Below are 15,377 nucleotides of genomic sequence, written 5' to 3'. Positions count from 1 at the left end.
GGGGGTTCCCAGGCTAGGAGTCCAATCGGAGCTTCAGCTGCTGGCCTACACCACAGCCACAGCAACGCCAGATGCAAGCTGCATCTGCAACCTACACCAAAGCTCACAGGAACACCAGATCCTCGACCCACTGAGCGAGGCCAGGGATAGAACCTGCGTCCTCATGGATGCTAGTCAGATTCGTTTCTACTGAGCCACGACGGGAACTCCAGAAGCAGATTTTTAAGGCGTCTGGCTCTAATGTGGGGATTCTGTAAGATGGGCCAGAACGTCTCTCCACCCCCATGACAAGAATAGAGGCTGGGGGAGACAATGACTTAAAGGCTCAGACAGGCATCAATTGTTGACTGACCTCACTTCCTCTGCTGAAACCCTCCCCAGCCCCCACCCGCAGCTGCTTCACAACTTGTGAGCGTTGTGGATTCCAGAACTAAGGCACACCCAAATTTCAGTGTCAGGATAGAGCTGTGTCCTGCAGCCAATAGGAAGTACTATGGGATTACGATATCTGTTTTCAGATTATAGTGGCCACTACAGCACTCTATTAGCCGGAGAACGGGGAGTGTGGCTGCATGTCCATCTTTCACACACACACACACACACACACACACACACCCACTGCCGTCTTGCTATGGCTTCTGATAAACCCTTCCCAATCCCAGCTCATGGATCTCTGTCCTGGGGGGTGAGAGTGGGGTTCCCCAAGGGAAACCTTCAGCCTGAAACACACACTGAGGACAGAGACATCGAGATGGACAGGAGCTGGGCGTCTCTGGGGAGAGTCAGTGAGGATGGGAGACTCCTCTGGGAAGGGTTCGTGAAACAGATAAACGGAGTGTGGGGCTTGGAGGAGGGCGACGGGGCTGATGGGGGATGGCTGGTCCTCAGTGCTGGAGTCTCCCCACCTCCCCAGGGCTTGGAGCACCCTGGACCCTGACTAGTGCTCTTTGGGGACACCAACAACACACAGAGCACCTGGGGACAGCATCAGAGGAGGGACACAGCGTTGAAGAACGCACTGGAGACTCAGCCCGAGGAGGGAAGGGAAAAGGAATTACAGACTGGGTCCCAGTCAACAAGAAGTAATTACTCAAAAGGACCAGCTGTTCCCCATATTCAGGGAGGACAGAAGAGGAAATGGGCCTAAAGGGCTAAGACTTAGATTGAGACATTCAGAAGGATTTCCCAGCAGGGTGTGAAGCAGAGGCCTGCAGATCCTGGCAAGGGTACGTGCGATGAAACCTCAAGGAGATTCTCACCTGTGGAAGGCAGGTGAGATGGGTCTGGCATGAAGGCAGGGGACTGGACAACTTGACTTTTCAGGACCAGCTTTGGGGATTGAGTTCCAGCATCGCTCTTGATGCTAGGGCAGGGCTGACTTCATGGGTGTCCAACCTGTGCAGCCCCATGGAACCCCATGCTTGGTTTAATGCTCTGCTGTCACCGTCTTGGAATTCTTAATCATGTTTGAACAAAAGGCTCAGCATTTTCATGTTGCACTGGGCCCCACAAACTGTACAGCTGGTTCTGCACCAGGATAAGTAGGAAGGAAAAGTGGGAGCAGAGGTGGGGGTGAGAGTGAGGGTGGGGGGCAATTAGCAGAGGAAGGGGTGGGCTTTGTTCGTTTAAATTGCAGAGATGGGAAGTTCCCATCATGGCTCAGCATGTTAAGAACCCAACATGGTATCCATGAGGACGCGGGTTCAATCCCCGGCCTCACTCAGGGGGTTAAGGATCTGGTGTTCCCACAAACTGTGGTGTAAGTCGCAGATGCAGCTCCAATTTGACTCCTAGCCCAGGGTCTTCCATATGCCCAGGGTGTGGCCCTAGAAAACCACAAAAAATCAGTAATAATACAAATTAAAAAACAAATTGCAGAGTGAGAGATTTAGGTCAGACAACCTTAGGGATTTTTCAAATGTGAGAGACAGGGAAGTTCCCATAGCGGCACAGCAGAAACAAATCCAGCTAGGAACCATGAGGTTGAGGGTTCGATCCCTGGCCTTGCTCAGTGGGTTAAGGATCTGGTATTGCCATGAGCTGTGGTGAAGGCTGCAGACGCGGCTCGGATTCTGCATTGTTGTGGCTGTGGTGTAGGCTGGCAGCTACAGCTCCGATTGGACCCCTAGCCTGGGAACCTCCACATGCCGCAGGTATAGCCCTAAGAAGGCCAAAAGAGGAGTTCCCGTTGTGGCGCAGTGGTTAATGAATCCGACTAGGAACCATGAGGTTGTGGGTTCGGTCCCTGCCCTTGCTCAGTGGGTTAAGGATCCGGCGTTGCCGTGAGCTGTGGTGTAGGTTGCAGACGCGGCTCGGATCCCGCGTTGCTGTGGCTCTGGAGTAGGCCGGTGGCTATGGCTCACGATTCGACCCCTAGCCTGGGAACCTCCATATGCCGCAGAGGCGGCCCAAGAAATAGCAAAAAGACAAAAAAAAAAAAAAAAAAAAAAAAAAAGAAGGCCAAAAGAAAAAAAAAAATGTGAAAGACAGGGAAAGAGTAGAACAGGGTACCTGAGGAGGCAGCACCGTCTCCTGGCAGAAGAGGAGCAGATCACATTCCGTTTCTCCATCTCGTCAAGGCAGAGGAGAGTTTCAGCTTTGTGGGCTGCAGGGAGGGGATGTGCCCTCTGGAGACCTCCTCCGCCAGAGTCTTGAGGAGACCAATAAACCCAGGGGCGTCAGGCCTCTATTCTGGGCTTGGTTTAGACCAGAGACCCTCAAAGGTTCTTCTCAGCCCTTGTATCATCTCCTTTGGCTGTAAGATTCAGGAAACCACTGGGTCCCAGGCCCTGACATCACAGTTCAGGTGAAAAGGCAGTGCAGCCCAGGCTAAGGTTTGGGGAGCCTGGGCCCCCCCACCCCCAAGCTCTGCCAGCACCTCAGGAAGAGGCTGGCAGACAGGGGCCAGACCATGCGCCACTGAATCACCTTCCTCTTCCTCTCCAGCTCCGCTGGGATGTTCTCTAGATGGGTTTGTCCATTCCTCGCCCACCCAGAGCCCTGCGGATGACTTATCTCGGAAGGGAAACTCTTAAGAAAGAGATGGCGGAGTTCTCACTGTGGTGCAACGAGATTGACGGTGTCTCTGCAGTGGCAGAGACATGGGTTCGATCCCTGGTCCAAAAGAGTGGGTTAAGGAGCCAGTGGTGCCAAAGCTGTGGTGTGGGTTGCAACTCTGGCTCAGATTCGATCCCCAGCCGGGGAACTCCACATGGCGTGGGGTGGCCCGAAAAGAAAAAAAGAAGAAAGAAAAAAGAAAGGGATGGTATATTGGAGCAGGAGTCTGATTTTATTTTATTTATTTTTTTGCCTTTTTTTTTTTAGGACCACTCCTGCAGCATACTTATTTCTCTGACATTTACTTTTTTTTTTTTTTTTTTTTTGTCTTTTTGCTATTTCTTGGGCCACCCCTGCGGCATATGGAGGTTCCCAGGCTAGGGGTCGAATCGGAGCTGTAGCCACCGGCCTACGCCAGAGCCACAGCAACGCGGGATCCGAGCCGCGTCTGCAACCTACACCACAGCTCACGGCAACGCCGGATCGTTAACCCACTGAGCAAGGGCAGGGACCGAACCCTCAACCTCATGGTTCCTAGTTGGATTCGTTAACCACTGCGCCACGGCGGGAACTCCCCTGACATTTACTTTAATAACTCTAAACAACATGTTTACATGGCTATCTATAGCTTTTCTTCAGTTTTCTTGAAATACAACTGACAAATACAATTAGAAGATATGTTAGGGTGTAAATATTGTAAATCAACTATACTTCCATTTTTGGGGGCCGCACCCTTGGCAAACGGAAGTTCCCAGGCTGGGGTGGAATTAGAGCTGTAGCTGCCAGCCACAGCCACAGCCACAGCCACAGCCACAGCCACAGCCACATGGGAGGGATCCAAGCCGTGTCTGCGACCTACACCACAGCTCACGGCAATGCTAGATCCTTGATCCATGGAGCAAGACCAGGGACTGAACCAACATCATCATGGATACTAATCAGGTTCGTTACTGCTAAGCCACAATGGGACTTCTATACTTCAATTTTTAAAAAGATGGAAGATTTCAGAGTTCCCTAGTGGTACAGTGGGTTAAGGATCTGGCATTGTCACTGCTGTGGCTTGATTTGCTGCTGTGGCATAGGTTCAATCCCTGGCCCAGGAATTTCCACATGCCACAGGTGTGGCCAAAAAAAAAAAAAGATACAAGATATTTTTTAAAAAGATTTTTAAAGTGTGCATGGTGATGATTTGATATATGTGTATATTCTAAAAGGATTCTTTCTATCTAGTTAATTAACACATTTGTCACATACTTATCTCTTTTTTTTAGTGAGTAAAATTTAACTTCTACTCTTTCAGCTGATTTCAATTATACAATACAATGTTAGCAACTATAGTTGCAGAGTTTCCACTGTGTCAGTGAGATAAGATCCAGCATTGTCTCTGGGGCAGCTCATGTTTAACTTCCTGCCTGGAGCACTGGGTTAAGGACTTGGCATTGCTGCAGCTATGGCACAGGTCACAGCTGCAGCTCAGATTTGATCCCTAACTGGGAACTTCCATTTGCCATGGGTGTGGCCAAAAAACCAACCATCCCCCAACCACAAACCCCAAAACCTTCAGCTGTGACGGAGCAAAGGGTTCGTGTGCCTGTCACACAGAAAGCCAAACTCTGCCAGCAGGAGTTTGTAGCAAAGTTAGCACTTATTGCAGGGCACCAAGCAAGGGAGTGGGAGACGAGCCTCAGATCCACTCCCATTGGGTCTCTGAGTTAGGGGCTCTTTAAAGAGGAAGAACAAAGAGGCTGGCATTAATCATTGTCTTGTGACATTTCTGTGACATTTCTTAGTCATGGTTTCAGGAGTCAGCGTGTCTCTGGTTTACAGTGCTCTGACTAGTTGGTTCACGGCTTGGGGGTCTGTTAGCTCGTCTTTGCTTTGGAGAAATAACCTGAGTTCATTCTCACATTAGTGATGACATACATTTATTTATTTATTTATTTGTTTGTTTTTATCTTTTTGTCTTTTCTAGGGCCACTCTGGCAGCATATGGAGGTTCCCAGGCTAGGGGTCGAATCGGAGCTGTAGCCATCGGCCTACGCCAGAGCCACAGCAACGTGGGATCCTAGCCGCATCTGCGACCTACACCACAGCTCATGGCAATACCGGATCCTTAACCCACTGAGCAAGGCCAGAGATCGAACCCGCAACCTCATGGTTCCTAGTCGGATTCGTTAACCACTGTGCCACGACGGGAACTCCAGTGATGGCATTTATAATAGCAATTTTAGTCCTGACGACGTTGTGAACAACAGCAATTTTAGCCCTCTGACTCTGGCTGATTAGTGTTCAGTTGGCACGGGGTTGAGGTCAGAGGGGAGAAGAAAGGCACCAACGTTTTGCATAGAGACATTCATCACAAACCTGGTCAAAAGGCTTGGTTTTAGGGGGACTTGGTTTCGTAGTCCCCACGGTGTACGTTAGATCCTCAGCCTTCATTCCTCTTATAGCTGAAGTTTGCACCAGTTACCAACCTCTTCCGATTTCTTCACCTCTCAGGCTCTGGCAAACACTTTTCTAATTCTTTCTATGAGTTTGACTTGTTTTTAGATTCCATGTGTAAGGGATCCCATCCAGTATTTGTCTTTCTCTAGGGCTGCACCTGTGGCACATGGAGATTCCCAGGCTAAGGATTAAATCAGAGCTGCAGCTGCCAGTCTACACCACAGCCACAGCAACGCAGGATCTGAGCCACCTCAGCAACCTATGCTGCAGCTTGTGGCAACACCGGATCCTTAATCCAGTGAGCGAGCCCGGGGATCGAACGTGCCTCCTCATGGACACCATGTAGAGTTCTTAACCCGCTGAGCCACAACACCAACTCCTAGATTCTCTCCTTTCTCATTACTGATCATAGGTTATTATTTCGTAAATTTAAATGATATGCCTTTAGTGCCTCTTAATGTCACCAAGTGTCTCTTGATTCTTCCCCAAGTCAGAAGAGTGGCCCCTCCTAGAGCTGCAATTTTGCTGCAATAATGGAAAGATTTGTCCGGAGTTCCTGTCTTGGCTCAGCAGTAACGAATCTGAGTAGTATCCATGAGGATGCGGGTTCGATCCCTGGCCTCACTCAGTGGGTTGAGGATCCAGTATTGCCGTGAGCTGTGATGTAGGTTGCAGACGCAGCTTGCATCTGGCATTGCTGTGGCTGTGGTGTAGGCCAGCGGCTGCAGCTCCAATTCAACCCCCAGCCTGGGAACTTCCATATGCCATGGGTGTGGCTTTAAAAAGACAAAAAAAAAAAAAGGAAGATGTGTCCACTTGCTGAGGTGAATGATCTTGTTTCTGGAGGAGGGGTGATCAACTGAAACTCAGGACATGGAGATGCCTTCGGGGTCTGGCAGAGCGTTTTTTGGATGTCACAAGATTCCCTAAGGGCATCAAGACTTGTGCCCCCTCTAAACACAAGCAGGGCCTGGATTTGCTGGGCTGAGGGTCGGCAGAGTTGCCTGGCAAGGGCGCAGGGGCCTGGTAGGCTCTTAGATGGTGAGGGGACCCTTACTGCCTGAAGACAGAGTCTGGGGGGCTTTAAGGAGACCTCCCCAATGGGGAGGTGTTGGTATTTGGACAAGGAGGGGGCTCCCAGGATTTGAGAGCGGGTAGTGGCCTGGGCTGAGAGAGAGATTGTTTGAAAGAGGGGCTGAGTGGCTGGGCGAGGCCAGAGGCCGGCGGGATTTCCTTCAGCTCCCGCCACTCGGGTGGGTGGGACCGGATTGCTGGAGCTGGACACAGGAATCTGCCTTTGTTTCCAGCTGGAGGGGAAATGCCACAAATACTGCCCCTTTCCTAGCCCTCTAGCATCCGTGCCCAGACTCTGCCCCCCCCCCAGCGCCAGAGGGCCCAGTACCGTGGGCGCTCAACAAGCGCTGGTCTCCAAGACGCCAGCGGCCACAGGCCTCTGCCCCTTGTTCCCCAGGGCAGGTCACTGGCACGGATCTAGGAAGCAGGGATGCCGGTCTCCAAGGCTGATCTGGAGCAAGTAATCACAGGCAGGGGTTAGGCTTCGGCTGCCCACTGCTTCCCTTTCCCTCAGAGGGACTGTGGCTCTCAGTTAAGGAAGAGAGCTAGGAGTTCCCGTCGTGGCTCAGTGGTTAACAAATCCAACTAGGAACCATGAGGTTGCAGGTGCGATCCCTGGCCTTGCGCAGTGGGTTAAGGATCCCAAGTTGCTGGGAGCTGTGGTGTAGGTGGCAGATGCAGCTCGGATCTGGCATTGCTGTGGCTGTGGTGTAGGCTGGCAGCTACACCACATATGCCGCGGGAGTGGCCCTAAAAAGACAAAAAGACAAAAAAAAAAAAGAGCAAGACAGCTAGGTCTGCAGGGAGGATTTGGGGTCAGGCTTGGTCCTGCCTCAACTCTCTAACTCCCGCTCTGAAGGGTTAGACAGACAGCAGACAGACCCCCGGCTGGGGTCTGCGTCGTGTTGGGGGTGGAGGCCACGGGAGGAGGGGCGTGAGGGGGATGCTGCCTTTATGTTCTCCTTTGTCACTGAGCCTATGTGTTTGTGACCCTGTGTGATGGGCTGTGTTTCTGGGTTCTTGTGGCTGTGGCCTCTCTATGTGTGACTAGGAGTTTGTGAGCCAATGGGCCTGTGTGTTCTTCTGTGCCTGTGAGCCTGCTGGTCCCTGTGGGCCCCTGGCTGACCATGTGTCTGCATGTGACCTTGCCTGTGTGACTATGAGTGATGTTGCATAGTGTTCATTCAACCCCAAGTCTTGCCCTCAAGTCCTCCCTTCAGGAGTAGTATCTTCCTTTTTTTTTTTTTTTTTTTTTTTGCTTTTTAGGGCCGCACCCATGGCATACAGAGGTTCCCAGCCTAGGGGTCAAATTGGAGCTGCAGCTGCCAGCCTACACCACAGCCACAGCCATGCCAGATCCGAGCCATGTCTGCGACCACAGCCACAGCTCATGGCAACGCTGGATCCTTAACCCACTGTGAGAGACCAGGGATCGAACACACATCCTCATGGATACTAATTAGGTTCTTAACCTGCTGAGCCACAATAGGAACTCCAGGTATGGTATTTTCCTTAACCATGGGAAGCCGTGGTCCCTCTGGGGAGAAGGAGACAGGTAAGCAGGTCTGAAGCTCTGTGGGGACCCTGGCCCAATGGGTCTCTCGGGACAGCGGCTGTGATCTGATGGGAGAGGGGCCCTCAGAAGTCAGGGTGAGGAATGGATGGAGGGGTGGAGGGGAACGCGAGAGGGACGAGACTGGCCTGGGGCTGGTGTGGGGTAGATACACAGATGTTTGCAACCCTTGGGAAAGTCTGACTGCTGGAGAGGAGGGAGTCCTGGTCAGGTGCCAGTGTGGGGAAAAGGGGACGTAAGCCAATGAGCCCCCACTTGTCTTCTGTCCCCACCGTGTATATGTACCCCCTTGCCTTCTCTTGAACCAACAGGCCATGCCCTGGAATAACCCAGGACACGGCCTCTCCAGGAACCAGAGCAGCCCCTGAGAAGAAGGGGAAGATGCTAAAGGACCTTCTTAGCATCCCAGACCTCGGTGGAATCTGGAATCAGTTATTGAGCCTGGATGGTTCAGGCACAGAACCCGGGGCTGGGGAGACAGACATGGCTTCTGCCCTCACAAGCGTGAGGAGGGGGTTCCCGGGGAGTCCCCAGAGCCTGGCTGCCATCCCAGTGTGTGTCAGGGCAGCCACCTTTGCATCACCTCTGTAGGACCCTCTGTCTGCTGGGGGGTTTGCTGGCCATCAGCGCTGTAGCGAGTGGGCCTGCGTTCGGAGGTCCAGAGCTGTGTGGGAGCCAGTCTGAGAGGGCAGTCTGGGATAAGTGTGTTTGCACTTCAGGGGCCACCAGAATAATATCCTAAAATCACAAAGGAGGCCATGAGTTCCAAGGCCACGTCCACTGGCCTCCCCCACAGATCGGTCCCCTTGGCCATTTCCTTACCCGCTGCCACCCAGCACAGTAACAAAAGCTGCCATTTACCGGGCGCTGACTCCGTGCCAGGCCAGGCTCAGCGCCTCGCAGGCCTCCCACTGTTTAAGCCGCGCAACAACCATGGCAAGTAGCAATTATATATCATCACCATTTGATGTTTCAAATGAGGAGACCAAGGCTGGGAGAGGTTTTGGTCACAGAGCTGATAAGAGGCAGGGCCAGGATTCAAACCCAGGTCTGTGGGCCGGAGCAGGGCGGCTTCGATGTGGCCTGTGTTCTGCATGGTCAGGGACCTAGTTCTCTGCTGATAGGAACTCGGGTTGGAAGCCGCAGGAGCTGGACTGGGGGTGTGGAGAGGCTGGGGTGCTAGCGGAGAGCTTCCCTTAGGGCGGCCCAGGCAGAGAAGCCCATGAAGGCCTCTCTCCTCGCTGGTGGCCTGTTAGAGGCCGTCCAGAGCCATTAGGGGATTCAAGAGACACGGCTTGGCCTGGGACCCCTGCTGCCCTGGAGAAGGCCTGGGATGGAGGGGCGGGCCTTCTTCGAGGTGGAGAGGCTCCCTCTGCTGGAAAATCTTGTCTGACCCAGGGCCCAGGCCTTACCGCCTGTCCCGGGAGCCTCCCAGCCCAGCTCTACCCTGCACCAGCCAGCGGGGAGGGAGAGAGCCACAGAGGGAGAGTTCCTTGCCCAGAGGGTGCCATGGTCGCCCCTGCACCCTAGGGAAACTCGAGCCGATTGGACGTGGAGGGAGGGACTCAGAGAATCAGAGAGACCGGGCTGTGTACGGGGGACACAGGCTTCTGAGTCTCTCGGGCTGGAACTCCGAGCAGCACTTAGCCACTTACCAGCTGGTGACCTTGAACAAGTTGCTTCACCTTCATGGCCTCCGTTTCCTCAGCTGGTTAAAAGGAAGGTTGTGTGGACTAAACAGGATAATGATGACATCAAGGCTGGCCACCGTGCAAAGGGCTGCCTCACCGCATGGAATTCTCACAACAGCCCTGTTTTTATTAGCTCCACTCTTACATATAAGAGCCTTGAGGCTCAGAAAGATCCAGGAACTTGCCTGAGGTCACAGGCCCGCTCCCAGGCTGGAGCATACCACCTCCATGCTATGCTATGCCAAGCCTGTAGATGTAGTTTCTTTCCGCGGCTGCCGTGCCCAGTGCCCAGGCTGGCTTCATGTGCTTTGATTTCAGCAGCAGGTGGGGAGGAAAGAACGCTGGCTCCATCCTGGAGGCTCAGAAGCGACTCAGTCAAACTTGGTTCCCCAGGGCCCTCCCAGAGCCCCTCAACTCTTGGCAGGACTTCATGGTTTACAGAGGCTTTTTTTTTAACCCATGTTAGCAGCTAACAGCTCTTTCTAATAACCCTATTTGCCCCCAGTTAATCGATGAGAAAACTGAGGCAAGAAAAACTTAAATGCCTTGTTCAGGATCACACAGGTAGGAAATAGAAAAGTTGGCCTTGAACTCTTTCTGGTCTACCACAGTTGCCCTCAGAACCCACTGGGAGAAATCACACACTATCTAACCCTAGTAGCCGTTGTCACCTTAGTGTGTGTGTGTGTGTGTGTGTGTGTGTGTGTGTTTTCCCCATTCAAAGAACAGATTTTAATTAATTAATTTTAATGATATAGTTGATTAAAATGTATGTTTCAGTTGTACAACATTGTAATTCATAATTTCGAAGGTTATATTCCATTTATAGTTATTATAAAATATTGGCTATACCCTCTGTGTTGTACAATATGTCCTTATAGCTTATTTATTTTGCTTTATTTTTTATTTTTAGCCACACTTGCAGCATGCGGAAGTTCCTGGGCAAGGGATCCAGTGCACCCCGCAGCTGTGACGCAAGCCACAGCAGTGACAATGCTGGATCCTTTGACCACGAGGTCACCAGAGAACTCCTAGCTTATTTTATTTATTTATTTATTTATTTATTTGTCTTTTGTGTTTTTAGGGCCGCACCTGCGGCATATGGAGGTTCCCAGGCTAGGGGTCGAATCGGACTTACAGCTGCCGGCCTACACCAGAGCCACAGCCACGCCAGATCCGAGCCGCATCTGCCACCTACACCAGAGCTCATGGCAACGCCAGATCCTTAACCCACTGAGCAAGGCCAGGGATTGAACCAGCAACCTCATGGTTCCTAGTTGGATTTGTTTCTGCTGCACCACGATGGGAACTCCTATTTTCTTTCTTTCTTTCTTTATTCATTTATTGCTTTTTAGGGCCACACCTGCAGCATATGGAGGTTCCCACACCTCCCAGCATATAGAGGTTGAATTGGAGCTGTAGCCGCTGGCCTACACCACAGCCACAGCAACTTCAGATCCCAGCTGTGTCTTCGACCTATACCACAGCTCACGACAATGCCAGATCGTTAAGCCACTGAGCAAGGCGAGGGATGGCTCTTCATGGTTCCTGGTTGTATTCATTTCCACTTCGCCACGACCGACATGCCTAGCTTATTTGTTTTAAGCATAAGAGTTTGTACCTCTTAATCCCCTACCCTATACTGTCCCTTTCCTTCCCCTCTCCTCACTGTTAACCACTAGTTTATAATCTATGACTCTGTTTCTTTTTTTTTTCTTTTTGTTATATTCACTAGTTTGTTGTATTTTTTATTTTTTATTCTTTTTGCTTTTTAGGGCCGCACCTGGGGCATATGGAGGTTCCCAGGCTAGGGGTCTAATGGGAGCTATAGCTGCCAGCCTGCATCACAGCCGCAGCAATGCCAAATCCTTAACCCACTGGGCGAGGCCAGGAATCAAACCCACAACCTCATCATTCCTAGTCAGATTCATTTCAGCTGCACCACGATGGGAACTCCTGTTGTATTTTTTTAGATTCCGCATATAGGTGATAGCATAATACAGTATCTTGACTTTCTCTCTCTGACTTATTTCACTTGGCATAACACCCTCCAAGTCTATCCATGTTGTTGCAAATGACAAAAAGTCCATTTTTATAGCTGCATAGTATTCTGGTGTGTGTGTGTGTGTGTGTGTGTGTGTGTGTGTACCACATCTTATTTATCTATTCATCTTTTGATAGACACAAGAGAAGATTTGTTTTTGTTTTTAAAATTTCATTAGTAATACATGACTAACAAGTCGAAACATCCTGTGTAGAAGAATTCCAAATAATTGATGTAGATACTCCACTGTCAAGGAGATGGAGTCTAACTCCTCAATCCTGAAGTGTGGGCTTCATATAATGACTTCCTTCTGAAGACTACATTATAGACGGGGGTCAATGGGGAGAGAGTATTACAATGGAGAAACCTGGCAAACACCACCTCAGCCAGATAATCAAGTCATGGTCACAGTATGTACCCTGGAAATGATGCAAAGAGAATGGCACGTTGCCTTTGTGGCCTTCCTCCCAAAAAGTCATAACCCCCCCACTGGGGGAAACATCAGACAAATCCCAATTGAGCGATAGCCTATAAATATCTGAGCAGGAATCATCAAAACTGTCAAGGTTAGGAGTTCCCTGGTGGCTCAGCGGGTTTAGGGTTCAGCATTGTCATTGCTGTGGTGCTGGTTCTATCCCTGGTCTGGGAACTTCGCATATCACGGGTGTGGCCAAAAAAAAACCTGTCAAGGTTATTTATAAAATAGATAAACAACAAGGACCTAGCACAGAGAACTATATTCAGTATCTTGTGATAACCTATAAGGGAAAAGAATCTGAAAAAGAATATATATATATATTTATGATAAAGAATATAAATATATATAAAGAAGAATACATATATATATGGCTGAAATACTTTGCCATACACCTGAAACTAACACAGCATTGTAAATCAACAATACTTCAATTAAAAAAAAAAGCCACAGGAGTTCCTGTTGTGGCTCAGTGGTTAATGAATCCGACTAGGAACCATGAGGTTGTGGGTTCCATCCCTGGCCTCACTCAGTGGGTTAAGGATCTGGTGTTGCCATGAGCTGTGGTGCAGGTCGCAGACACGGCTCGGATCCCATGTCGCTGTGGCTATGGTGTAAGTTGGCAGCTGTAGCTCTAATTCAACTCCCAGCCTGGGAACCTCCATCTGCTGCAGGTGTGGCCCTAAAAAGCAAATAGCCAAAAAAAATAAAAGAAAGTCTACAGCACAAATACATCTTTCCACAGAAAAGAAACTCATGGACTTGGAGAATAGACTTGTGGTTGCCAAAGGGGAGGGGGAAAGAGTGGGGTGGACTGGGAATCGGGGTTAATAAAGGCAAACGATCGCCTTTGGAATGGATAAGCAATGAGATCCTGCCGTATAGCACTGGGAACTATATCCAGTCACTCAGGATGGAGCACGATGGAGGATAATGTGAGAAAAAGAATGTATACATGCATGTGTCACTGGGTCACTTTGCTGTACGGTTGAAAAAGAAAACTGACTGAACAGTGTAAACCAATGACAATGGAAAAAATAAAAATCATTAAAAAGAGTCAAAGTCATCAAAACAAGGAAAATCTGAGAAACTATCACAGTCAAAAGGAATCTATGGAAACAGGATGACTAAATGTAATGCGGTATCCTGGAAGGAATTCTAGGCAGAAGAAAGGTATTGGGAAATAACTAAGGAAACTCAAGTATGGACTTTGTTAACAGTTATGTATTAATGCTCATTAATTGCCACAAATGTACTACACTTATCAATAAAAGAAGACACTAGGTGTAGGGTATAGGGGACCTCTACATGATCTTCACAACTTTTCCATAAATCTAAAGCTATTCAACAAATTAAGTACGATTTTGTAAAAATGTCTACAATTTAAAGATACTCAGTGAAAAGTCTCCCTTCCACTCTGGATCAACTGCTCAGTCTTCTTCTTCAAAGAACTGTCATGTTTCTTTCCAGGAAGGTTCCAGTGAGACAGCAGATGAGAGTCTGGCCTCCACAACTGGTGGCTGGTCTCAGTCTTGGTCTCTGCCAGTTTCCAGCTGCGTGACTTTGGGCAATTCGTTACCCTCTCTGTGCCCCATGTCCTCAAAGATAAATTCCTCATAGGATTATTGGGAGCATTAAGTGTATTAATTATAGAGTAAGCACCTTAAAAGTGGTTGCTTTTATTATTACAGATAAACAAGCAAATATATTTATGCAACAAACATGTTCAGAAAAAATATTTGGGGAGTTCTCCTGTGGCACAGAGAGTTAAGGATCTGGCGTTGCTGCAACTGTGGTGCAGGCTGCAACTGCCGTGCAGGTTTGGTCCCTGGCCAGGGAACTTCGATATGCCACGGCTGGGGCAAAAAAAGAGTCCAAAACTTATAAATAAGGCACATAAAAAATTCTTAGGTGCCTTTTCAAAGACATTTTAGATCACTGGCTAATAACCCCACCTATGGGTCATCTAGAGGAAACAACGCATTTGATACACGATTTGCTATTGATTAGTGCCCTGACTCTAAAAAGTTCAGAGGTTAACCTCTAGATTGATAAATAGCAAATTACTTTTGTCTGGTAGGAAAAAAAAAAAAAAAAAACAGCTATGGTTTTATTACCAGGTAAGAATGAACGTTTTTTGTATCTAAATTTGTGATCTTATTCGAGCATTTTTTTTTCCCCTGAATGTCAATAATAGCTTTTCACTTCTTCCCTTTGACTCATCCTGCTCTTATACTTAAGTAGTTAAATGAATCTTGGTACTCACTACTTATGTATATTAATCAAGTTTATCTTGGTACAAATTTTACTTTGGGGAGTTCCCGTCGTGGCGCAGTGGTTAATGAATCCGACTAGGAACCATGAGGTTGCGGGTTCAGTCCCTGCCCTTGCTCAGTGGGTTAACGATCCGGCGTTGCCGTGAGCTGTGGTGTAGGTCGCAGACGCGGCTCGGATCCCACGTTGCTGTGGCTCTGGCGTAGGCCGGTGGCTACAGCTCCAATTCAACCCCTAGCCTGGGAACCTCCATATGCCGCGGGAGTGGCCCAAGAAATAGCAACAACAACAACAACAAAAAAAAAAGACAAATTTTACTTTGGCAAATAGTAGCATGCCTCATACACTGTTCCACCCCTTGTTTTTTCACTTCATACATCTTGAAGATAGTTTCATAACAGAACTAGGGCCACACCCGAGGCATATGGAAGTTCCCAGGCTAGGGGATGAATCAGAGCTGTAGCCACCAGCCTACACCACAACCACAGCCACAAGGGATCCAAGCCGCATCTTCAACCTACAGTGCCGTTGACAGCAATGCCGGATCCTTAACCCACTGAGTGGGTCCAGGGATTGAACCCGCATCCTCGTGGATGCTAGTTGGGTTCGTTACTGCTGAGCCACAATGAGAACTCTGAAAGCTTCCTTCTTCTTGTTTTCCCACTGTAGAGAATACGTCAAATAGGTATACAGTATTTACACCCAGAATCAATTTAGCCAGTCCCCTATTGAGGGCCACGTGGG

This window comes from Sus scrofa, chromosome 5, assembly GCF_000003025.6.
Source record: "Sus scrofa isolate TJ Tabasco breed Duroc chromosome 5, Sscrofa11.1, whole genome shotgun sequence".
NCBI lineage: Eukaryota > Metazoa > Chordata > Mammalia > Artiodactyla > Suidae > Sus > Sus scrofa.
This window is presented reverse-complemented; position numbering follows the sequence as displayed.